This window comes from Pituophis catenifer, unplaced genomic scaffold (genome assembly GCF_029215685.1).
Source record: "Pituophis catenifer annectens isolate HBS135680 unplaced genomic scaffold, rPitCat1.0.hap2 SCAF_1, whole genome shotgun sequence".
Lineage (NCBI taxonomy): Eukaryota > Metazoa > Chordata > Lepidosauria > Squamata > Colubridae > Pituophis > Pituophis catenifer.
In genome coordinates, this window is record NW_027256881.1 from 123,195,891 (window position 1) to 123,223,660 (window position 27,770).

At 37.8% G+C, this 27,770-nt stretch overlaps 1 protein-coding gene across 2 annotated transcripts in view; it reads left to right on the forward strand.

Annotated features, from left to right (window-relative positions):
* Positions 1–27,770, forward strand: part of KHDRBS2 (KH RNA binding domain containing, signal transduction associated 2) — a 387,146-nt gene that overhangs the window by 330,516 nt on the left and 28,860 nt on the right. The window lies entirely within an intron of this gene.

Sequence of the window (27,770 nt, forward strand, 5' to 3'; positions counted from 1 at the left end):
ATAGTTTCTTATCCCAGCCAATAATCAAAGCCAGGATAAATATTCATACAATATTGAATGTTACATCCACCTTTCTCAACAGTTATCTGTTACTTGTGCAACAGAAAATACAAAGATGTCCTTGCGAAAGAAATTTATTCATTGAAAATGATTTGCTGAAATAAAAGTGGAAGGGAATCTCAAAATGTAAATCAACCTTGGAGTTCAGTTGATCTTAATCACATTTATCTTACCGCAGATACTCAAAGGTATTCTAAACCATCTGTCTAGATCTTCTTTCATTTGCATCAAAAGAGGAGTTACATCCAAATTGTCTGGATAAGAAAACTTCCTGAGAATCCTTATTATGAAGATAAAGGAATCGGAATTCATCAGAAAGCCACTATTTTTTTTTTAATTTGATTTATCTTTATTATTTCCTAACTTATTACAATGATCCAATCCCATCCCGTCTGACTTATTCCAAATTATAAAGTAACTAGAGAGGAACCCAGACTCAAGCATCAATGCCAAATGGTTATAAATATATTTTTTTAAAAAAGATAATAGATAAATAGATATATTTATATCTATTTTAATAGATTTTTTATGAGTGGGGTGGTGACCTAGCGATCAAGACATTTGCCTCCCGTGCAAGTTCAATCCAAGGTAGTAGAAGATGGGTTTTTTTTCTCCTAGGGCTCAAAGAAAAAATAGTTGCTGTAAACTCCACATGGCGTCAGGAAGGACATCCGGCCAACAAATGCTCAGCTCCATCCAGTCGCCCAGGCTCTTCCCCAAATTAAGGCATTACAGGAGTTTTAATATGTTTTTATATCTATTCAATATAATTCTATTAAGGAGTTATGTCTATGAGATCTAAAGATAGATTTATTTTATCTATAAAACATAAGATATCATCAACATGTTGTAAGATTTGTACTCTAATTTTCCCTCTGCCCTACACGGTGATTCCATTAATGCTAAACCTTCCCAGATCTTTGGACAAACAGCAAAGTTGTTTCTTGCTGAAGGCAATTGGAGAATCATTCCAACATACATCAAGCTAAAAAAAACCCTGCATTTTCGTTGCATAGAGAAAAATTTGTGCACACTTCTTAGATTTTCATTTATGTTTCTGTGCACAACTGATCAGTTATACCCATTGACTGCTTAAGAATCAGAGGTGGTATTCAGCAGGTTCTGACCAGTTCTGGAGAACTGGTAGCAGAAATTTTGAGTAGTTCGGAGAACCAGCAAATACCACCTCTGGCTGGCCCCGCCCCCATCTATTCTCTGCCTCCTGAGTCCCAGCTGATCGGGAGGAAATGGGGATTTTGCAGTAACCTTCCCCTGGATTGGGGAGGGAATGGAAATTTTACAGTATCCTTCCCCTGGAGTGGGGTGGGAATGGAGATTTTATAGTATCCTTCCCCTGCCATGCCCACCAAGCCACGCCCACAGAACCGGTAGTAAAAATTTTGAATCCCACCACTGCTAAGAATGCTTTCCTTAAAAGTTATTTTTGCTTGAACATTTTGAATATTCTTTTCTCCCTTAGCAGTAAGCAACCTTTGTAAGCTCACGTAGTGTAGCTTCGTTTTAGTACATAAAATCATTTTAGGATATAAAAATATCTAGCTTGATTAGATTACCTTTGAAAATCGGAATGCAGTACAATTGCATAGAAGATGTATTTTACAAAAACAAAAAGAGAGGCAATTTTAATGCATTAACAATACAATTGGATGGAAGAAACAGGAAAATAAATATGCATGTATTCTTGAAGCGCTTGAAAACTGTGCTAGGATAAAATGTGTAACAGTCATCTGGAAATTTAATACCAACAACTTCCCCTTTGAGCAAAAAAACAATAGGATATCCAGATTTGCAATTGATAACTGTAGGTGGTGCAAAGTAGTTCATAAAAAATCATTTGTCCCACACTCAGTGAGATTCAGATTGGAAAAAAAGACCTGCAAATTACACTCACAGGAGATCAAAGATATAAATGAAACTCTAATTCGCATATCTCCTAGATAGCAATGATACCATATAACTAAATTTTGCATTAAAATGGTCTAATACAAGCACTTATTCTAAGTGTCAAATAAATGTTACAGGTCCTTTTCTCAGTGTATTTAGCAGTTAAGATCTGAGTACAATGTACAGCTTTTTCAATGTAGTAATATTCAATGTAGTAATATTCAATGTAGTAATATTACTGTTCTTATATAATGTTCTCCTTCTTGATAATCCTAGACATATGCAATAGAAATAATAGCATCACAGGGATCTTGGAGGTCTAGTCTACCTGCTTGCCCAGGACAAGAATTCTCAGATCATCCCAGACGATGGACTGTCCAACCTTTTTTTCAAAACCTCCAATGATGGTAGCTGTTCTACTGCCCTTATAGTCAGGAAATTCCTTTTTATCTGAAGCTTAAATCTCTCTCTGTAATGCTTCCACCCACTGGTTCTTGTTCAACCTTTGGGCACCATGAAGAATAAATCTACACCATTTCCCTGTGCAGCCTTTTTGCGTATTTATATATTTTATTAATTCCTTCCCCCTTTGCCAGAGTCTCAATGGAAAGCTGAAGAGCATGTAAATTTATTTAATATAAATAGGTAATCAAAGTATTGGAAGACTTCTGTCATGTCTCCCCTTGACCTTCCTTTTTTTTAAAAAAAATTAAATGTACCCAGTTTTTTAAACCATTCTTCAGTGGCTTTGATCTTTATCCCCCCTCACCATCTTTGTTGCATTCGTTCTAGTTCCTCAGCATCCTTCTGAGGATCAGCATACCTGGTGACCAAAACTGGACACAGTTTACCAGGTATGGATGGAGCAGTGCAGCATATGCTGTGTTTTCCTGATAATAAGACCCAGTCTTATATTTTTTGCCACCAAAAAAAGGCACCAGGTCTTATTTTCAGGGGATGTCTTCCACTGATTCACCTCACGGCGGTGGCACCAACAGCCCCACCCAGCAGGAGCCCACTGCTGGACCACTTCTTTTGCGGCCCCTTGTCGCCACTTGTGCATGTTACCTCCGGCCTCTGTTTCTCTATCAGAGGCCTTCAGGAAAGGCCTCTGCAGCCAAGAAACAATATCTTTCTAGGATCTTGATTTTCAATGTCTTTTGAGGAAGCCCATGATTACATTGGGTCTTTTGGTAACAGAAATGCGGCTTTAACTCATGCTTAATCCGTAATATATGTAGACACCCATATCTTCCTTGCAAATAATGCTGCTAAGCCAGTGGTGAAATCCAAATTTTTTTACTACTGGTTCTGTGGGCGTGGCTTGGTGGGTGTGGCTTGGTGGGCGTGGCAGTGAAGGATACTGCAAAATCTCCATTCCCACCCCACTCCAGGGGAAGGATACTGCAAAATTTCCATTCCCACCCCACTCTGGGGCCAGCCAGAGGTGGTATTTGCTGGTTCTGTGAACTACTCAAAATTTCCGCTACCGGTTGTCCGAACTGTTCAAAATTTCCGCTACCGGTTTTCCAGAACCTGTCAGAACCTGCTGGATCTCACCCCTGTGCTAAGCCTGATATCTTCTACATATGCACCTGGTTTTAACTACCTAAGAGCAGAACACATCAACATTTTGTTAGATAGGGTATAAGGTTCTAGTCTATCAATCATTTTAAATCTTGAGTCTGACTTCTAAACATTACCCCTCACTCAGCTTTATCATATCTGCAAATTTGAGAATCATTTCTCCTGTCCCTTTCTACGCATTATTTATAAAAATATTGAAGAACACACTTTTGTTCTCATTTCATTTTATTTTCAAAAAGAAATTCATCCATTATCTAAAGTGGGATCACTGAGTTTTCTACCAACGCATTGTCTTCCATTGCCAATATGGATATAACTTTACTGCCCTTTGATAAATGTATTGGAAAAAATACTGAAGTACTGAAGTCAATATGCAGTGACTAGGTTCAGAACAATAGTAAAGACCTGCAATTAGAAATAGAATGACTGTGGCAAACGAAAGCAAAGGAGTACCAATAATAATAGGCACGTTGGGTGCAATCCCAAAACAACAACAACAGCACTTGAACATAATCAGCACTTACAACTCACCATCAGTCAATTTCAAAAGGCAACTTTACGTGGAACAGCTTACATCCTGCAAGGATACCTTTAATATTATAAAACATCAATATCTGCCTCTCCCAAGTCCTTGGGAAGGACTCGATAGGTAAATAAAAATGCCAAATGACTGTGATCATACTAATATTCAATTGATACCATGCTTCGCCAAAGCTTACTGTATGGTTTTAGAGAGTAGTGTATAGCCTCCTTCCTTCTATAGTATTTGCATGAGTGCCTATATTATGAAAAATTAAGAACTCTTCATTCTCACAGTTACAATGTCTTATGAATATTCCAGATACAAGAGGTAAGATATATAGCTGCAGAAATATATGAGCCACTATAAATTTGAAGGTAATTGTTCCCTACAGCATTAACTATATTTTGCTGTACCTGGACAGTAAGCCTTTTTAGTAAAAGGCAAAAGTTGTATATGATCTGAAGATAAACCAGGATATTGACAGCAACTCTCTTAAAGATGTCACTATTATTCAAGAACACCTTGACCTTCAGAAAGTCCTAACTCATTAGCTAAGCACTACACTTTGCAGGAAATTTGCAAAGCATAACAGAATAATGGATATTAGTATACAATACAATTCATATGAGGCTTTCTTATGCTGGTGGTTTTTTCCTTCACCAAGATAGATTTGGGAATTAGTCAGAACTGAAGTTTTCATTAAAAAATTCTGAATATATATTGTTTTGACCAAGTCAATTCTTTCATTGTCTATCTAATAATCTCAGAGCAGTGAAGTGTCTATATAAAACTCCATGATGTGATATGCCACCTCTTATCCAGATGGTTAATTAGGTAATTGCTAAAATAGCCTCCCTCCTTATCCTATTCAGCTTGTGGCATAGCAATTACAGCAACTGATTTCGTACAACTGAGCTACTTTTCCCACTAGTTATATTGTACTTTCTATTATATTGTTCACCCTTCAAAAATATATGCGAGGCTATAGTTTTTCCTTCCACCTCCAGACATACAGAGGAGAATCAAAGAACATTTTGGAATATGTAAATGCAGCCTATGGTTAATGCTTGGATGGAGAATAATTTGTAGGCCACACTGGAAAGACAGAAGTTGGCAGTGATAAACCACTTCTGTAACACTGCCCAAAACAATTTACCTGGATTGCAGTCAAAAAGCATTCAAGTTCACAGTTAGCATCCTTCCTTTCTTCTCTAGATAGGACAGTGCTTCAGGATAAACTACTGTGACCAATAATATTCTATAAGAATAATTGTGTGAGGAAAAAAATAGCCAAATTGTGTGTCCATTGTCATGGAGGAGACAGTGCTATTTCTGACCAGCCATTGTAAAATTGTCCAAATCCGTTGATTTCTTTGCCATAGTAACGATGTTCATCACAATTGAAACAGTATTTTTAAATAAGAAAGGAGTTTGTTACAATATGAATCTGAAAGGGGCCATTTCAAGTAGTCTCATTACCCAACATGGCATTTGTGATGGTGCTTTCTCCTAAATCTCTCCGTGTATAGATGGGAGAGACAGAGGGATGATAGACATCTAAGTATTGAAGACATTTTAGATCAAGCCTTTTGATTACTTTGCCCAGAAAGGTAATATCAAAATTACAAGGCTTGATGGACAAGATAGCTTGTTTGTTTACATTTCCTATTTCTAAACCGCCCATCTCCCTCAAAGAGGGACAATTCCCATCACTCTGTTTTGAATAGGTACCACAAACAACCAGATGGAATGAGTGGCCGGCCGGCTGCGCAGGCTCTTAAGGAGGGCTTATATTAGGCACACATGTAGAAAATATACTAGGGCTTATTTTGGGATATGTCTTACTTTCAGGGAAACATAAGACAAACTCATGTGATTCTATGGCGCCATATGATGATTTTATCATGGTTTTACTTTAATTTTATACATACATACATACACACACACACACTGCTAATGCTCTACTTAAACTTATATTTCTGTTTGTATGCATAATGTGTTTTGTTAATATTGTATATTAGTAACCACATGACTTCTGTAGATGCCATATGGTAAATAAATAAGTAAAACAAAGTCAATGACTATTAGCAATCATGGGCAAAGCTTACACATAATGTATAATGTAGCAATGGGTTGATATTTTTTACAGAGATTTATTTTAGTTATCTAACAAATAATGTAAATTATATGGAAATTTAGATTAAAAGAGGGTAATTAGATGGTGGCCAATGTCTTTTACAACTGACAGAATGTGGGCTATGATTTCTAAAGCACCCATGTCACAGGAGCAGCCTTATTTAAGAATCAACTTTTCACGACCTGTTGTTGGGGAATTAAAGCATGAGGGAAGGTCAGACTCTGTAGGATTAAAATCTAGACAGGATAGGCCTTTCATCTTACATTCTTGTACAAAAGTAGGCCTAGATTCAAAACTGAGTATCCACTTAGCAGTAAACCTAATATTCCAACACTTCTTAAGAGTTTATTTTTTTGATTGGGACTTTCAAAATAAAGATTTATAAAGTAAAAAATTTCACCATTCCAAAATGGTGTGGGTCCCTTTTGGCTTTTTTAAAAAATAATCTATATTATTTTGTAGTTCATTCTCCAAAGCCTCCAACGTGAGGTCTGAATTAATTTATTAAGCCCTTGTGGGCCATATTCAATATGGTATACTTTCACTTGAGCTAAAAGATGGGAGCCCTCAATTATAAGGATAATGGAGGATTTAGCAGCCATTGTATGATTTTCCCTAAATTAATCATGTGAGAATAATTAAAATGTCAAGGAACAAATCAGTGCCAAGATCAAGCATATGAGTGGAACAAGTACCACAAAGCTCAGAACTCTACAAAAGAAATGAAGAGTGAGTTGAAGTTTGAATGATAAATTGCTTTAATCAGTTATCACCATGTTGCCTAAATATGTGTGAAGGCCTCAAACTAGCCGGAGAACAGGGTTATGCAAGAAATCCTGTCTTGCCATTCTCCTGTTTCCATATGTTCAAACCAGATCTGAAGGGGAGTTGCTTGTATTGGATTGAATGCAATTATAGCTTTCCTCATAATCAGGATCCAAATAAAATATGACTTGAATCATGTGGACACTTCATTAAGTGAATATGACTTCCTTTCAGACCTCATGCTGAAGACATGAAGGCTAGAGAAAGAAGGGGCTGAATCTAGGCTCTCCCATTTTCTTCCCTTTTTATCTTCTGTTTTATAACTAAAACTGTATTTTAATGAAGAGGGTTATTGTTTTTTACTTTATTTTATTTTCTATACTGTGTTTTTATTGCTTGTGAGACTCTAGACTCACTGTGAGCGAGTAGGTGGCCATATAAATTTCCTAAACAAAATAAATAAATAAATACATTTTCTGCCATGTTTTACAGTGAAATCCAACAGTTCGGTGAAATCCTCCTTCACCCTCAGCTAGAGGAGCTTAGTTTCATTTCATGCCTTGCTTGTCTGAGATTTAATGTCGTATTGTTATTCATTTCTTCAGTGAAACCACTAAAGTACTGAAAAATGGGAAATGAAAACTTAATTCGTTTTATGACCTTGGCTAAGTCACCTTTCCTCAATTTAAGTGACAGGTAGGCAATATTAGGTGCTCAGATATTGGGAAGGAAGGAAGGAAGGAAGGAAGGAAGGAAGGAAGGAAGGAGGGAGGGAGGGAGGGAGGGAGGAAGGAAGGAAGGAAGGAAGGAAGGAAGGAAGGAAGGAAGGAAGGAAGGAAGGAAGGAAGGAAGGAAGGAAGGAAGGGACTGACTTAGATTATATCCAACCAGGCCCCTTACAAATTTTGAAACTGTATTCCACGGAAATTTTAGAAGTAGCAATACTGTAAAGGATATCAGATTTAGATATATTGTGTTATATGCTCTGGAATATTTTGTTCCATTAATATTCATTTATTACTACTCACAATTGAAAGAAACACATATTCCCTGAAAATGTATCTGTTCACCTTGTACTGGAAAGGAAGAAAGTTTCCTAATCTAAAAACTGTTACATTTTAACTTTGTAACATTGCAAGCAACATCTCCTTTATTGTTTCTTTGATCCAAGGCATATTTAAAACTACACTTCTGATTAATGCAGTCCTATGCATTTCAACTATTTAGTCCAATGGAACTCTTAGATCAGTAGTGGGCAACTATGGTCCCTGTGGACTCCAATTCACGGAAGGAAGGGAGGAAGGGAGGGAGGGAGGGAGGGAGGGAGGGAGGGAGGGAGGCCAAAGACCTTCCAAAGGAAGGATAGCTAGCTTAGGAATTCTGGGAGTTGAAGTCCATAGGTCATAAAGGGGTCATAGTTGCCCATCCCTGCCATAGATAGTCTTGTTAGGACTGGAGATTAGCTGTGCAGTTCTACATCCAGTATTTGTATTGGAACTGAATTCCTTTGAAGGGAATGGAAGTTCCAAGTATACCGGAGTAGGACTGTAGCACTTTATTAAGGCTTTGCATTGGACTGAAGCATCTAATTAAGATTACAAAAAATGTACCCTTCTGTTGGGACATAAGTCCCATTAAATGCTGTGGGATTTCTCTGCAAGTGAACCTGTTTAGGAATATGTTCTATGCCTAAAAGTTTTTTTTTTCATGCCCTCTTAAATGAGAAATTCACTCTAAACAGAAATGTATCCATATATTTTTCATATATACACTTATCCATATATATTTGTTTCTTTGTACTAGGACATAATTTCTAGGGTTTTGATTCCTATGGGAACAGCCTACTTCACATAGTTGGGGCCTTTAAAATGTTACAATAGGGCTTTGAGGTAGATCTGTGGCATCATGAATTCTACTAAGCTGTGGCAAAATAGAGATATTTTAATTATCTATAAAATTATTTATTTACTGTCTGAAAGCTTGAAATCCAGTCACAAAAGGGTCCACTCATTTCCAGTTCAAGATGCCATCATTTCAGTTTCGTTATCAGGGGATCATTTTCTCAAATAAACAAAAATCGCAAATATAATTTTTAACGTTCAATATTTATAGTTAATTTCTGTATTCTTTTATAACATAACATTTTTCTAACTGTGAGTTGTTGTTGTTATTGCTGTTGTGAAAGTTGTTACCCAATGAAAAGTTAACGACCTGGTATTAGATCAAGCTGTTTGAAACATAAAGAATAGATGGTAACTGTATGTTCTCTAAAAGCAGTCATTCCTACATCTTTGAATACAGTAGGTAGGAGAAAGAGGTTCAAGAAATGAACACTGATTATAATATTAATAGAGTTTGCAGCAATGGAATTCTTTTGCTATAGTAAACCTACTAATCTAAGTCTTTATCTCCTCACAAATATATTTTGCCTTGCCAATCTAGAAAAGCCTGATAATTGTATCATATGTTACATATATACATACATGTGTATATGGGCATGTTTGTATATAAATTTTTGGGTTTGTTTTTTTTTGGCTGGAATCTCATTAAAAACACATTCCAAATAAATAACCTAATTTTTTGATGCATAAATCATGCTCAAAGAAACTGCATTCATTACTCTAAACAATTGTCCTAAATTCAACTAATTTTGCCTGAAGCATTTATTGTATAAGCAGATTCAAAATATGTCCCAATCGCATACAATTAACCTCTTTGAAGGAGAACTATGAGCAATCTGTTTGCTGCCAGAAGTCTTACAGAGATTTAAAAAAAATAAAATAAATCATCACTACCTAGGCATGTTCTTGGAAACAATAGCTATCAGATATCAATGTTAACATGCAAAAGAGAAGCACAACTTTATTTGCACAACTTGCATTGCCCGGTCATGCAGTGTCAATATAACCGCTACCTAATATTCTCCAGATATGTTGGGATTACCAGTTTGCCATGTAGTCTCATCACATTCATTAAACTTCAGTATTGATAATGCTCTTTTTAAACAAACAAACAAACAAACAAACAAAGGCTTAAGTAGATTCTTTCTGTCATCTACCTTGAAATGTGACTTCAGATCCATGCCAGAAAATGCTCATCACAGCCAACATGGGAAACCTGTCAAGTGGAATAAAAATCTGATCACCTCTCCCTGATTATGCCTATCAGTCCCATTAGACCCAGCAGAAGAGGCATGCTCCAGGTCCTCCTGTCTCTTTTACAACCTGAGATATTAGGAACATTCCTTTCTGAGCATCTTGCTTTGTCCATTGTACAGCTGCAGGCTATGATGTCTCTTATTTGATTGTTCACTAAGCGACATCTCTTCCCTTCCCCTGTCCCCTAATGTCTTTCCCACATAAAACTACAGATATCTTATTTCTGTGCTGTAATTCAGGCAGCCCATCCTACTGTAGGTCTAGATTGACTTTAATTGGGACTATGGCAATTACAGTAAAATGCATCTGAGTGACATGAGATGATTCTGGGTGACATTTTGCAATTATTTTTTGGTACCTGCCACAAACAGAAGTCAATCTTGCTAATCACCATATTCCCCAGTACATCATCCCATTTGTAAAAAATTTTTACAGCATTCAGATTTTTTTTCTGGGTCAGTGTATCATTACACTGTATCTATTATTTGAGTCCAGGACTCCTTTTCTCCATATGAATGGCCCATTGTTTAATAACTTAAACTGATAGCTTCTTTATAAGTACTGTTCCTGAAGTTTATCTGTTTGAGATTAGGCCTACCAGATATCTGAACAGACAAAGAAGGGCAGGGACAATTGGGAAGGAAGACAAATAAAGAGAATATTTATATCTTAAAGGGGAATATTTGTAGGTTAAAATGAGGGGTCCTTGATGTTTCTGAGCTTGGTTGTTTTCTTGCAAACATTTCATTACCCAAACAAGATAACATCATGTCACTGATCATGTTACTGGTTTGGGTAATGAAACGTTTTGCAAGAAAACAACCAAGCTTGGAGAAAGTGCTACTGATTTCACTGTCTTGGCTTCCACAGTAAAAATTGCAGTGAAAAACTTTAGCTAGAAAAAGTACGTAGGCTTACATGTATATAGGAAATGGAAGTTACTTTTGCCAGCATCAGAAAGACTGGTTTTTCAATCCCAGAAGTGTACTAGAGCAATGTTCCCCAACCTTTCCAGGTTGGCGGCCCAACATGGTGGGAAGGGGGGGAAGAGGGATGGTTTTGTGTGAGAGGCAGGCACACGCACGCACACACCCACAGCTTCATTTCTGTGAGTGACAGGCAAGTGGGGCTGCAAGTGCCGATGCTCCCCACTTGTGTGAGTTGGGCTGCGCACACCTACTTACCAGTCCACCACTCACATAGTCTGGTTGAGAATAGGCCGTGGGCCAGTAGTGAGCCATGACCCACAGGTTGGGGATCCCTGTACTAGAGCCTAGTTAGGAGGCAAAAGACTTCAGCAAGTAACTGATTATGTCTTGTCAATTTCAAACAGCCACAGAAGCTGGCCGGGGGGCACTAATCAACTAATTAAGGTCAGAGAGCAAACCTTCTTAACCCTGCAGCTGGTACTTATCAGGAAAGCACTACAACGTAGAGAAATGCTGCTCAGGCAGCTTGTTAGATACTCAAGAAAACCCAGAAAATATTTGATTTTTAAAGCTATGCCTGCAAGAGAGAAGACATGAGGACAAAAAGGAGGACCTGCTCTCCTTTTGCTGGATGTCTGGTAACCCTATTTGTGATGGAAGGGAGCAGTCTAATTCGCTACACCCAGGCTCTCAAATACTTTTCCAAGTGATGCTCATTCTGTTTTTTTGTTTTTTTAAAATAGTATTTATTAAATTTCCAAAAATTAAAATACACAGAACAAAAAGAAATATAATACACAAAAAAGACACACACACAAAAAAGAATATATATATATACACACACACACAAAGACAATCATATGAAAATTTCAATACTAGTAACAACTTTTCTGCATTGGTATCTCTAACCAACTTAATCTCTTTACACAGTTTCTACTTCTAAATATCTCTATCTTAAACTTACATCTTTATTTAAATTATCTTAACTTCTATTTACAATTCAAACTCATAACAAAAATATCCCTTAGGTGTTATGTTTACTCTCCAGCCAGGAATACCATTTATTCCAAATTAAGTAGTACTCGGAGTCCTCCCTCTCCTTCATTTCCGTTGATAATCTGTCCATTTCCGCACATTCATATATTTTGTTTATTATAATTTGATCTGGAGGAATATCTGGTTGTTTCCAATTTTGTGCTATCACAATTCTACTCAATGTCAAGTGATGCTCATTTTGATCTACCATGTGGCTAAAATGTATTTTAAAAAGAATTAGGTAAATTTGCAGGAAAATGAGTAAATGGAACACTCTAGGATTAAGATTCTGTAATAAAGTTCTAGAATACGCATACAAACTACTTATTCTTTATAAAATAAATCTCTGCATTGTCTTGCTATGTAATCTAAAAATATTCATCCCCAAACTCAAGTTATGTTTTCCATCAAGCCAGGGTGGTGGCATTTATTTAACACAGAGGTCTTCAAACTTGGCAGCTTTAAGACTTGTGTACCTCAACTCCCAGAATTCTCTAGCCAGCATAGCATAGCTGGTTGGAGAATTCTTGGAGTTGAAGTCCACCAGTCTTAAAGCTGCCAAGTTTGAAGTCCTCTGATTTAACACGATGTTTTTGTATACCACCCGATAAAATGACTCGGGGTTTATAGCAAAATTGTAGCATAAAACACACCATTTCACTAAAACGATCTTCTCCACAACCTTCCTTTACATAAACAAACAAATATGTAACAAAACCATTTCTAAAAATGGATGTTCACTCATTAGGAAGCAAAAGCCCATGGAAAAAAATGAGATGTTCAGGATTTTCTGGAACCACCCAAAATGAAGTATCTGAGTGCATTTTTGGGGCAGCTGCCTCAGAGGGGACCTTCCTGCTCTCCAACGTCTTTCCTTGCCTTTCACAGGGACAGAACTTTAAGGAGACCTTCTCTAGATGCCCAAACGGGGGCAAGCTGAATCATCCTGAGTATGTTCAAATCATCCCCAGGTCTCTTGTAAAATGTAGTCCAGTATGAAAGAGACAATGTCTTTTTATTGTCTCCTCTGTCTCTCAAGCAAAAATGATTTTTTTCCCCGTATCATGCAGAAACCAATCAATAACAACTATATAAAAATGTAAAAGGGAGGGAAGAAATTGCCCAAGTGTTGCTTCTGATTCCAGGTATTGTTTGATAAAAGATGATTTGATTTGAAAGGATGCTTTGATTAAAAAAAAAAAAAAGCCGCTCTGCTTCAACATTTCATGTTGAAGTATCAAAGCAAGTCCATTCATTTTTATAGTACTTTGATCCAGAGAGAAGGGTAAAGGGTATTTTGCACATATATGTGCATGTGCAAAAAAAAAGGCCTTTTTTCAGCTTCATCAAAGCATTATGACTACCCCAATCCAAAGCTTTGATCTGGGGTATCATTTCAGTCCAAGTCTTCATTTTAATTTGATTCTTTGCTTCAAAGTGATGCTGTAATTGAAGCTTTGTTGAGCTGAATCACTGCTTTGAATCTACACAGAGTCCTATAAATATATTAATCCTAATGCTCTCTGTTTTTCTTTGTGTCTGTGATGAAATCTATCCTGCTATCCTACAACTGTAAGTTTAGCCACTGTATTAGTTGGCTGTTGGTTTGTGTATTGTCTGCGGCAACTATGGTCAGTGAGATTACCAGCACAATCGTAATATAAAAACATCTGTATACAATGCAATAAATATCAGCACCAAATATGAAGTATAGTTTTTAAAGGGAAAACAAACTTGTTTTCGAAGTTTCTAATATTATTTGATATTGAGTGTCTAACAAGACTGTTGTCAAGGCAAACTGCAGAGAGCATTTCATGCAAGATTGGAATTTTGCTGACCATCTCTTTCCGGCACCCAATCTGTGTAGACTCATTGCCATCAACAGTTTTAACATTACCTGCATTTGGATAGGATCATTATCTTAAAAGGAATAGAAATATAGTAATTACATCCAAGCACAATATGAACATCTTAAAAAAATCCACATGTCTACTACGTAAAATGCAAGAAATGTCCTTCACACAGAAGGAGAACTCATAATTTTCCTGTAGAGTTTGTCCCAATTTCAGGTAAACATATTTCCATGATGACAGGAAAGGTCCACAGAGGCAACCCTCTAACATTCTGTTCTATAAATATATAATGTATGCCATTGATATAGGCCAGACTTTTCCAAAACAGCTGGGCCAAATTCTGTCTTAATCTTGAGATAAGCATAAGGAAAATAAGGGCTGTATGATGGAAACATAACGTTTATTTAAGTCTCCTAAGCAAGAACGTTTCTCCTGTTTTTGTTCTCAACAACTTTAACCTCCATACTTTTGTCAAGTCCCCTTTTAAAAACCACCAGAGTTGGTGGTGGTTAAAACCATCTCAAATTCCACTCTTCCTTTTGCCTTTCTTGACTCTTACTATTCCACTTTATTACTTCATTCCAGATGCCAATATTAATGGAAAAATAAAATGCCTTTCAGATCCTACCTTATCCGCTTTTTCCTTTCTTTTTTGGTGTCAGGGTTCACTCCAAACAGCTGTTTGGATTAGTCCCTGTAAATATTCTTTCAGGATTTTTGGAACTGGTTTGCCGTTGCTTTGTTTCTAGAGTTGAAAGAGATGGACTGGTACTTCATAATTTATACAGGAGATTATATGTCAAAATTGTGGGTAGTTTCCTATTTACCACTAACAGAATAAACCTGTTTCACAATGACCCCATAAAATAACTCAACTCTCTTCTCTGTGCCTACTACTAGCTGAACTACTATCAATTTATGTGTGACACTGCAGATCCTTCTTTATCATTTTCACTCCTACAATATTTACCCAGAGATAGAGTTGGTGCACTTTCATGACCACCGATTCACCCAACATTGCCATCAGTGCTTCTAATTTCACTGTGACATTAATGAACTTGGTTTGAGGCAAGCAAGACATCAGGCCATCAACATGCCCATCACAAACATGTCTTCATTTCAGTGACCAAACCAGATGTTTCTAAGAGTCTACCTCATGGAAATAGAAAGGATATTTATGGTCCTCCTTTAACAATCTATGGAGATGCTTAATCATTCAGGTCATGGTTTTTCCAAAGGTGCTTTTTCCCAAAGGCAAATGAACTTTCTTGTTTTTTTTTCTTTGAAATAATTTTGCTTCTCATCCAAGAATGAGAATCCAGAACTGAAGAAGCTTCTTGGATGAGAAGTGGTCTAGTTGCCTTTTGGAAAAAGCATCTTTGGGTCCTCCTTTAATAGTTCATTTTTCTTTTCCTATCTATGATATCACCCCTTCTTTCCTGATCCCCCTTAGTTTTTAGCTGTCATCTTGCAAAAGGACATATACTAATGTCTGAAAATATGGTAGGTATCACACTGGTGCCTGGGAAATCAAGCCAGATGAGTGGCTTAGTGAAATGCTAGTGGAAAGCTTTCTTGCCCCTCCCTCTCATTTATATAAACTCATATTCACACAATCTCTTTTCTTTGTTGGGATTACAGGGTAGCAAAGGTAAACTTCCTCTTACTTTCCAGTCATTTCTCCAGGGAAAAGCTTTCAATACCCCGTCGTCGCCCCCGCCCCTCCCAGCCACCAATAATACTGATGTCTGACTGCAGGAATCCACAGGAGATGTAGGATTGTTTCTTCACCCTGCCCAATCACTGGGAATAGAAAAAAAAGAAGATTTAAAATAGGAAACATAAATATTAGGAGAAAAAAATTATCTTCCGAAGAGCGCTATGATACTCTAATTAAGCTACTTTAATTACTAACAGCTACTACCCAATAATGGTGTTTATCCTGACTTTATTTCCTTAATCACCGTGCTCGCTATTACATTGCATTTTGCTTGGCACTCAGTTTTGGTGTCTGCCTCACATTTATTTTTCTTTCTTTCTTTCTTTCTTTCTTTCTTTCTTTCTTTCTTTCTTTCTTTCTTTCTTTCTTTTAACACCATGTCTATCTTTTTACATTACCTTTTGGCAATCACTCTTGTAAGAAAATGTTTAAAAAGTCTCTAGGTCCATTAACGATGCTTATCTGTAAAAACCAAGAAAATAGTTGTATAATAAGCTTAATGCCTGCCCACAGCTTAATAGTGAACAATCTGTTACGTTTCAAATATCTCTTAATTCTGGGTCTATTAAATAGTGCATGGAGGTGCATGGAGGTCTTTAAAAAAAAAACTGGAAATGGATTGTAAACTGTTATGTTTTGATTCATCCACATGGCATATGGGTAACATTAGCCAACCTTTCAGTTTACTGTATTCCATAAAATTATTTTGGGATTAAAAAAAAGAATTGTAGAATAAAAATGCCTTGTGCTCTTTGGAGGAAGAGCCAAATTAGTAAGGTGGCACCAAAATGGAATTTGGAATTTAGTATTTCTGCCATGCTCTCTTCCATAACTTTCTATTCCCACTGCCTATTTCTATTCTTTTCTATTCTATTTAATCTCCACAGTCCCCTAATAATTAACAGCTATAAGCACGCTCAGACTTTTTAAAAACATTTTTGGGAGGTTCCTGCTAAACATAAACAATAGCCTATAGCTTATTTGGGTAAACAATAATATAAAAACCTGTATTCAAAAATGGCAGCCCCTATGGAGAAAATTTTGTACCTTCTAGGCCTCATACCTACTCTGCTCATCCAACCTCCAAAAGACCTTGGCATGACTCCCCAAACCCTACCCTCCTTTGCTGAAATCTGCCGGTCCTGTTGTCAAATGTATTTATCCCATCAATGGCAAAGGAAATGGAGCAATCTGTTTACCTTTTGTTGGATGGAAAAATGAAGATTGGGGTCTCCATCACTGAAGTGGCCTTGTCCATGCTTTAACTTCCAAGACCCAATAAAGAGACACAGTCCTGTCGGAGGAAGTTGTGAGGTCACTCAACTTTTTCTGGGTTAAGGATTTCTCCTATTTCAATAGAACCCATTCTGATAAACAAGATTTAAAATGGAGCCAAGATGAATATTGTATAAACCAGTATTTGCTATATAGATAAATATCAAAGATTTGATCTTGTTAACTTTCTTTCTTAGGTATCCATCAAGTGGCAAATATATAAGTAACAGAACAAATGTTAAAGTTCTTGCACATTGTGGAATATCAAAGGAATATCTGGACAAGATGATCATTTGTTGGAATTCTTAATTCTGGAATCAAAGGAGAGATGATCCTTAATTTTGACAAAGTTAGTTTAAGAAAAACATGCTGAAATGTGGAGAAATGGTAATCGTAAGGCTTTGAAGATGTAAATTCTTAGTAGCAGCAGAAAGTGCCAGGGGAAAAGAATGCTTTGAAAGCTTTATAAGGGCAAACGTATTAAAAGGCCAATTTAAAAGGAGTGAGAGGGATAGAAGAGGTTGCTAAAAAGCTTTAAAATCTTGACAATGATTCACCTGTGAATAAATACCCTAAATAGGCTGACTCTGTAAACTGCTTAGAAAGGGTTGTAAAGCACTATGAAGCGGTATATAAGTCTAAAGTGCTGCTAATGCTATTGCTAATCTTTATTTTAAAAGGTTATTTAGTGTCAGTAACACTAAATAATATAAGAGATTGGATGTTGGGATTCCTTTGTCAAAGTAAAAAATTACACAGGAAACTATTGTGCTTAGTGTTAAGGACACGATATTCAGTGTGTGTGTGTCTGTGTGTGTGTGTGTGTGTGTGTGTGTGTGTGTGTGTGTAAATAAATGTATACATATGCACACCTATGCTGAAGATATATGTTATGACTCTTAAATATGAGATAGCTTAGTGTAGTGATTAAGGTACTAGGCTAGAAACCAGGAGACTGTGAGTTCTAGTCGACCTTGGCCAATCACTAACTCTTAGCCATAGGAAGCAGGCAAAGGCAAACCACTTCCAAATTGCCGGTGAAACTGCAGGGACTTATCCAAGCAGACATCCAGAGTCAGGAATGGATTGAAGACTCCAAAAATAATAAAGAAATATCTTAAATGTTGATGCTGGTATTAGATATCCAGACATGGATCATTTGAATTTAATGTTTACGATGGTTCATATTCCACTTTCAAAATTATTTGACATTAATAGGAACCTAACCCTGTCATTAATGTTATCCATTGTTTACTGATTAGGTGTGGGTTTCTGAGTTTTGTGGATCTTATTACACTTTTGACGGGAGTGATACAGGAATAAATGCAAATAAAAAAATAATCACGTGTTCTCAATAAGGCATTCTGGTTAGGGGGACAAATGAAAAAAAGAACAAACGAACGAATGAAATGGGAACCAAAGAATAATGAAATCAATGTAAGCTTTACCAAAATACTTTTCAGGGTCAATGAAATGATCACGGTAATTGTATTAAGAAGTGCTGAGCTGGGATTGGATTCCATGAAATAGTTAAAATCATAGACATCTTTGGGATAAGCAAAAGCACTTCCACTTCCAATATGTAAAATGATATTACTATTAAATCATTCCATTTACAGATATTGTATTGACAGATACTGTATTGAAAAACAAAATGAATGCTTCACAGAAAAAAATTGCATTATGGAAGGGCACTCCCTTGAAATATTCACTGCAAATACTATTTCTGAAGTATTACAAAACAGAATGAGTTTTAAATCAATTTGCTACACTCTACAGCAATAAGAAAAACAACAGATTATTCTCACCCAGGAACTTAATAGAAAATTATTTAAATAAGCTTATGCCTGAAATCCTAGAGATAGTTTGCATTAATTAAGTCACCTTTTAAAGGATTCCGTTAATATGAACACATATTACCATATTTTAAATTTATTTTATGTATCATTGAAATGGCTTCTAAGGCAACTTTTCAAAACAATACACAAACCTTTAAAACAATAATCGGTATTAAACATCAAGGAAAAAACAGTATATGTTTCATTTCAAGCCAGACTTTCCATCATAAAATGCAAAACCCCAAATCGCTGATATGGCAAAAACAATTTTTAATTTAAAATTAAAATAAGATGAAATTATTCTGAGTGTCAAAAGGAAGGATAAAGTTAATGATGTATTTTCACGGGGGGAAATCTAGAAATATGGTGTGATAATTCCAACTTTGGCATGATTTGCATGTTGGGTATGATTTCTCCATCCAATCAATGTAGTCCATAATTATGGGGCTATCACAAAGAGAGCTTTGATTTTTCTCACCATAATCCTAGTATCTATGCCTTTTAAGTTTTTTTATAATACTGGAAGTCCTTGACTTATGACCATAATTGGGGCCAAAATTTCCATTGGGAAGCTAGGTTGTTATTATGAGAGTCATGCCCAATTTTATCACTTTTTTTGCCATGGTTGTTAAACAAATCATGGTCATTAAGTGAATCCGGCTTCTCCCATTGATTTTGCTTGTCAGAAACTGTCTGGAAATGCCGATTATGTGACCCCGAGACACTGCAACCATCATAAATCCATGATGGTTATCAAGGGCCCAAATTTTGATCATGTGACTGCAGGGACTCTGCAATGGTTATAAGTGCAAAGACAAGACAAGCGTCACTTTTTTCAGAAATGTCATAACTTTGAAGGGTCACAAAAGAAATGGTTGTAAGTCGAGGAATACCTGTAGAATCTGCCAGCGGTAGGTGCATCAATTTCATTACCATTTTAGCTAAAGATCCTCCCAAAACAATTCAATGCTGAATTGCATTGAAAAATTGGTAATTCCAATTTAAAAATTGGTAATTTTTAAAAAAATATCTAGGTTTGGAAGAACATTTACTTCTGAATTTACAGTCACAAAAGATTCCATAGTGCTGAAGCTGCACACCAAATAATTGGAGTGGAGTTGACAGCTTGTTTTTCAGCGAGCTGCTATTCTGCCATAAATGCCTTGTTGTATGAAGGAATCAGTGCTAACATTCATGCAAAGCAGGCTTCTTATAATGGCTGAGTCATCTGCATCATCTCAGATGCATGCAGAAGATGGGAAGGGAAATTAAGACTCCACTTTTAAAATTTGGGAGCTTATGATACCCATCCATTTGTTACTGCTCTGAAGGGATGAATAAGTAACCAAATTTCACCCTTAATGGCTTTGCGTTGCTTCTGCTGCCTGAGCTTCTGCATTAGCGTTGTCTGCTTCTTCCTAATTTTCTCCCGTCTCCCGCCTTTATTTTTCATGAGTCAGAAAGCCTAAGTGTCAGCATTTCATATCTATTTATATAAACCCTTCTTCTCCCATTCAACTAAAAAGTCTTCTAGTCCAACCACCTATTTGGGCAAGAAACCCTATGCCATCTCAGACAAAGAGCTGTCCAATCTCTTCTTAAAAACCTCCCATGTTGAAGCATCCATAACTTCTGAAGGCAAGCCATTCCACTGGTGAATTGCACCTTAAAACATCTCCACAATTTATCGAGATGAAAGAATTCCTCTTTGTTTGCAAAGCTTCTAAGGGCAGGCAACCAAACAATGCTTCCAACTATCATGCTGATCTCGGTGTAAAGAGCATTACAGTAGACCTAGCATGTCCAGGTCTTCTAGCTGCTTGGAAGGAGTCAGTCCCTAGAGCAGGAGTGCCAAACTCAAGGTCTGGGGGCCAGATCTGACCCGTAGAGTGCTTATATCTGGCCAGTGGGGCTGCCATGGAAACAGTGAAGGACTGGCCCGCGATGTCTCTTTCAGTGAAATTAGAGCTTGGGAGGGCCATGGGCAGCCCTGCCAAGCTCCATTTTCACTGGAAGAGGGTTGCAGGAGGCCACTGCATCCAAAAACGGAGCTTGGGAGCCCGTTTTCGCTGGCAGAGCACTCAGGCCACCACAGGTACCCCTGACACGAGTGACATTGAGCTGGCCATGCCCTCCCCGCACCCCCCCCCAAGGTCAAACAACCCTTGTTGCAGCCCTCAATGAAATCAAGTGTGACACCCCTGCCCTAGAGCAACCTACTGCAATCCCTGATAAGATGTATTAGGCAAGTAACGCAAGAATTCCAGCAAGCATTCTGTTTTCCAATGAAAAACCTACATATATGGAAATCAGAAGGTATGATTTTATTTCCTGTCCATTTCCTACTCAATGGAGAGAAGGCTTTCCCTTAAAAGACCTGCTGATATTGGAACAAGGACCATCCTGCCTGTTCTTAACCATTAGCCACCACGTGTTCAGGCAGAAGGACTGCATAGGATTCTTCTGACTTTAAAAAATGATCGAATTTGCTTACTTTTTTATGTTATATCATGGTAAACATCTGTTGTTCCTTCTAAAGTAAGCTGGAATCCAAAATCTTAGAGCAGAGGTTTCCAATTTTGGGAACTTTAAGACACATGGACTTCAGCTCCCAGAATTTCTGGCTGGGGAATTCTGGGAGTTGAAGTCCATGCACCTTAAAGTTGTCAAAATTGGCAACCACTGCTTTAGAGGATCTGTTGTTTAGCATTGCAAATAAAATGGCCCAGTTTTCCAACTCACTTTCAGCTGCAAGATGATGGAGTATTTCAGAGGTGGGTTTCAGCAGGTTCTGACCAGTTCTGGAGAACCGGTAGTGGAAATTTTGAGTAGTTTGGAGAACCCGCAGTAAAAATTCTGACTGACCTCACCCCCATCTATTCTCTGCCTCCCAATTCCCAGCTGATCAGGAGGAAATGGAGATTTTGCCACGCCCACCAAGCCACACCCACAGAACTGGTAGTAAAAAAATTTGAAACCCACCATTGGAGTATTTACTAGTAACTGGGGCCGTTCCTGCAGAAAACGTGATATAGGAGCCTTGCAATCTTCCTCTCCCTTACTGGATATGAAAACATTTGTAGATGAACAGCAAGGTGCTTGACCCTCTAATGATAGCAAATAAGAGGAAGCCATGCAAGAATCTGATACTTTAATACTCAAAATAGGTATTTCATTTTGTTGGTAAGATTTCCTATAATGGAATTAAGTAGATTCAGGCTACAAAGCAATAAAGCCTGCCTGGCTGTAAAAATAGCTCAACCTAACAATTAAACAATTTCAATATACTTAGTTTCTTATTTTTCCAAACTGCAGACAGTTCTTTCCTATCTCTGCATTCATTCTATGATCTTTGAAGTACGTGCAATGCAGGTTTGTGCACATTTCTATAATGTACACTTTTTATGTGTTTACTGGTAAAGTCACTTTGCTTTCCAACTCTCACATGCATTTTTAAAAACTTGCTTGCTGTGATATCGTGCTTTGTTCATTCTTTGTTTCATTTCTTCATAAACATTTTTGTTTATGTTTGCTAAAAGCTGCCTGGATGAATTCTATGCATGCGCTGCATTAAGAAGAGCCTTCAAACAAGAACAAAACCACTTTTGCCAAGAGAAACAAAGTGCCACAACTTCCTGCTTAGGCAGGGGGTTGGATTAGAGACCTCCAAGATCCCTTCCAACTCTGTTATTCTGTTCTGTTCCGCTGGACCACCATATAGGGCAGGGGTGTCAAACTCAAGGCCTGCGGGCCAGATCCAGGCCGCAGAGTGCTTAGATCTGGCCCGCAGGGCTGCCCTGGAAACAACAAAGGGCCAGCCTGTGGGCCTTGAGAAGAAAAGGAAGGAAGGAAGGAAGGAAGGAAGGAAGGAAGGAAGGAAGGAAGGAAGGAAGGAAGGAAGGAAGGAAGGAAGGAAGGAGATTTTAATGAGAGGGAGGGGGGTCTGAGGGAAGTCCTGCTTTAGCACTTGGCCACCACAGGTGCCCCGACACAGGTGATGTTGAGCTGGCCACACCCACCCTGGCCATGCCCTCCCCAGCCACACCCACCCTGGACCCCAAGGTCAAGCACAACCCTAATGTGGCCCTCAATGAAATCGAGTTTGATACCCCTGATATAGGGGAAGACCATCACTTCAATGCATAGAGGCACTCTGAAAAGACACCTGGCTCAATTCCCCATCACAGTGAACAGCCATCTATAGGTGCCGGGCTGATGGTAAGGAATAGATGACACTAGTGTCACAATGCATTTGTACAGGTTGCATTTCTCACAAGGGGAGGTCTCCGTGAAATCATTTATTATCAGTTACAGTCCCATTCTAACAAGCTTCTGTTAAATGAAGCTGATTGAACAGAAGATAAAATATGTTTGGATGATGCGAATGTTGATTTATTTCTATGGAAGTAACATCAGAACCAAAACTTCAAAATTATGTGTAGTGTATTTAATCATTTTAGAGGCTGTTAAGTACAGAACAAAGTCCTTTCAAGTGAGATACCAACTGCTTTACTAAAACCTAGAGATGCTAAACTATTTCATTTGAACCTTATTTCAGAGTAAACCAACCTGGTCCAGATTAATGGACCCAGTACATACTGAAATCATTTTTTTAAATCTTTCCTAATTTCTAAATTGTCTTCTCATCTCAAAACACATATATACAAATCAACCTCTATGATAAAAACATACTAGTATAAAATAGTTTTTAAAATAAATGTCTAAGAAAATATGTACAAAATAAATGTTTAGGAATGCATTGAGAGATATTTCATGTGATTTTAAAAAAAACATTGCAGATTAAAACAGAAAGCAGACAGATTGCACTTAATGAAAGAACATCTGTGAAATGAATAAACTGCTTTTGCCTTCCATGCTAAAACCATCTGCCCTAATTAGAAAGTTACGATCATTAAAAAAGCAGCAACAGGTAGAAGCACGTTTAGCAAATGTAGATTTATCTTTTTTGGGCTTCATGTTTGCCTGTCTACAGAATTTTCTAACTAACAAATATACATGAGATAACTAATATAAACCTGAAGAGGAAATTCCTAAGCTATGGCCCACTATTTAAAAAAACTCTCCTAGTTCTGATTTCTGCAATCAAAACAGATTATAGCAGTAGTTTCAGTTTCAGTTTCAGTTTTATTAAATTTTTATACCGCCCTTCTCCCAAAGGGACTCAGAGCAATGTACAGCCAAGATAAAACCAACAATACAAAAGTTAAAAACAATTTAAAATTATTAAATAGTTTGGCCAATCGTCTAAAATACTGTAACCGATTAAAATAATATTTTAGGCCAGCCCTGCTTGATGGAATAATAGCGTTTTAAGGATGCGGCAGAAGGTACGGAGGTCGGATATCCGATGAATCTCTGGGGGCAGCTCGTTCCAGAGGGCAGGTGCCCCTACAGAGAAGGCTCTCCCCTGGGGGTCATCAGTCAACACTGTCTAACTGACAGCACCCTGAGGAGACCCTTTCTGTGGGAGCGTACTGGTCGGTGGGAGGCTATCAGACGCAGAAGGCGGTCTCATAAATATCCAGGTCCCATGCCATGGAGCACTTTAAAGGTGGCAACCAACACCTTGAATCGCACCCGGAAGACCACTGGGAGCCAGTGCAGCTCGCACAGGAATGGTGTTACATGGGAGCACCGAGTCGCCCCCATAATCACCCGCGCGGCCACATTCTGGACCAGCTGGAGCCTCTGGGTGCTCTTCAAGGGAGCCCCATGTAGAGAGTGTTACAGTAGTCCAGATGGGAAGTGATGAGGGCGTGAGTGACCGTGCACAAGGCGTCCCAGTCTAGAAAGGGACGCAACTGGTGGATCAGGTGAACCTGATAAAAAGCCCCCCTGGCCATAGCCGTCAGGTGGTCTTCTAAAGACAGCTGTGAATCCAGGAGGACACCCAAGTTGTGAACCCTCTCTGAGGGGGCCAGAAAGCTTTCTAAAGATAATCTTAATACTCCAGTTTCTTCCATCTGACTTTACAGTTTTAAATTGCTGGTCTTCTTTGCAAATCAGTATTATTGTGTTATTGACCCACTGTTCTTCTGTTTTGGATTTCTAATTTTTTTTTTCTCTATAGCTTTTAATTCTTCCAGCATGTTTACAGTTAACTTGCTCCATAATAGCATCATGTTCCAGAAGAGGGCATCTAGTGATCAGTCCCTTTGCCAGAATGTGCTCAGATGCAGAACATGCATTCATATTGCTTTTGATATTTGCACTTGAAAATTATCCATTTTAATATAATCTGGGTAAAGTGGAAAGTGGTTGAAGAGTATAAATTTAAGTGTTGCTACTTTGTCAGTTGCCAAATATGACAATAATACTGGCTGCGATTAACATTGCAGGAAAAATCCAATTTGTGCTGATGCAATTCCTTGGAGTTGTTCGTAACAGTGCATTCTCATGGTTACACTCAAGCGACTCTAGCCACAAATCTTATTTGCTATCACCGTGGCTGGTTGAAGTAGATACTCAAAATTAAATATATAACAGTAATAGGAGATTCTCTTTCCGTGCCAAAGCTGTTCTGAAAAAGAGTTTAATTTTCTTGACCTTTTGAGTGTGCTTCTCTTCCAACGCTTTTTGCAAAATATCATGGAATGTTCCTGTCTGCTCAAATGTCATAAAATAGTTCTCAGTAAAGTAGGTACTGCAAAAAACAAAACAAAACAAAAAACCCACAGAGGTTAAACATCTAGCTCTTAAGTGTATTTTGAAAAGTAGCTTGTCTAATGTTAATTCATTGGAAAGATCTCTCTTTTTTAATCCTGCATTTATTTGTCAGATGAACTTTCCTGAACATGCAATATCTGGAACATCGTAATAGATAGATAGATAGATAGATAGATAGATAGATAGATAGATAGATAGATAGATAGATAGATGGATGGATGGATGGATGGATGGATGGATGGATGGATGGATGGATGGATGGATTGATGGATTGATGGATTGATGGATCGATGGATGGATGCAGTGGTGGGTTCCTCCCGGTTCAGCCCAGTTTGGCCAAGCCGGTAGCGGTGACGATATGACGTCACCGAACCGGTTCTCTTTATTCGGGAGCTGGGCCCTCCCGCCCCCCCCTCCCCCCAGTTATGTAAACTGGCTTACATAACCCAGTTTAATCTGATTTGATTCAGAAAGTCTGTTTAATTCAGAAACATGAACATCTGATTGAATTTCTGAGCTGCAGCTTTGACCAATACTAATAAATGAGGGCTCGGAAGAGATTTTCCCCACCCCCCACACTTTTTTTTTAAGTGGAAAACTCTTTTTTTTTTTTTTGAGCTAATTCATGAGCTCACCTATTTCATACTGTTAGAAAAAGAGGTTATTTTTAAGCAACCCAATCTTCTAAAATCAAGGTTGAGAGTCATTCTAGGAAATTTGGCAGAATTGATAGCTAAAGCAGCTCAGTTGTTTGACCCACCTGACTACTGATAGACTTTATGATTTTACCCAAGCACTTATAGTGTATCCTTCCAATTATTAGTTGGGCAGAAGAAATTAGAACCAGAATGATATAAGTTAAAAACATATTTGGTACAGAACTTACTTGTGGCTTTCTCTGTACAAGAAAAGAAGGAAGGAAAAGAGAGACACAGAGACAGAGAGAAAAGTATGTTTTATATGCCAGTAATAAGCTTCTTAGTGATATAATGAGACAATGCATTCTTGCAATCATCTAGTCATTTTTTAAGCTATTATTTCACCCACCACTATTTAGAAATGCATTTGTACGCTGAACTCCTGGGGAAAAAAAATAACTGTAGCCTTCATTAACATTTTCCTAGGATATACAATAAATTGCTCTTCAGCCTTACTAGCAGCATACCTAACAGCCAAGGACTGAGATAACAGCACTGCATCAGAAAAGCTATATGTGCTGGCATCATTTGCACACCTAGGTCATGAGTAGCCTCTGAAGGGCCACCAACAAGATTAGATGGTAGACCATGCTAGTAGAAATTGTAAAGGAACAACAAAGCAAGAACGGATGGAGATGAGATGAAGAAAAGCAATGTGTTATTGCTTAACGCATTGTAAGCCACCCTGAGTCCCCGGAGAAGGGCGGCATATAAATTAAAGCAAAAAAAAAAAAAAAAGGAATTCCCCACTTTTGTCTATGGAGATTTTCAATCATCTAGATCAGGGGTCTCCAACCTTGGCAACTTTAAGACTTGTGGACTTCAACTCCCAGAGTTTTGCTGGCTGAGGAACTCTGGGAGTTGAAGTCCACAAGTCTTAAAGTTGCCAAGGTTGGAGACCCCTGATCTAGATCATGGTTTTCCCAAAGATGCTTTTCCAAACTTTCTTGGTTTTTTTTTTTTCCTTTCAAAATGTTTAGCTCTTCATCAAAGAAGCTGAAGATGCTACTTGGGTAAGAAGCAAATCATTTTCAAAGAAAAAAAAACCACAAGAAAGTCCAGTTGCCTTTTAGAATAGCACCTTTGAGACATTCCTCACTTTTCTACAGCAGGAAAAAAAAACAACAACCCGGATCCAACAGGGTAGCCACTTCTTGGTTTTCTAAGGGGCCATGATCATTTTAAGGCAGGAAAAAAGCAGCCTAGCCTTTCACTATGACTCTCTTCAGACCACTGTTGTACATAACCTGATCAAAATAATGGAGGAGGACTTTTGTAACGGCTGAGTATACTAGTAGTCTAATTTTGTGAGTTTATATTCCATTCCACACTGATCCCATACAGTAGGTCAGCTCTAATTCCAACACGTTTACCTTTGTTTCATTTATATAATTTTCAATCTTAAATATTCCAAATATTCCTTTGCTACCATATGGTTCTGGGCTCCCTTCATTAGAGTTTACTTTTAGCCATATATCCTCATTTTGCCTAGTGTCAGCCTCTATCTCTCTGCCCGGAACCAATTTTCCTTTCTCTGCCAGAGTCACATTGTGTTTCTTTGTCCAGAGTTTATCTGCCAGTTCATCTATTTCATACTGTT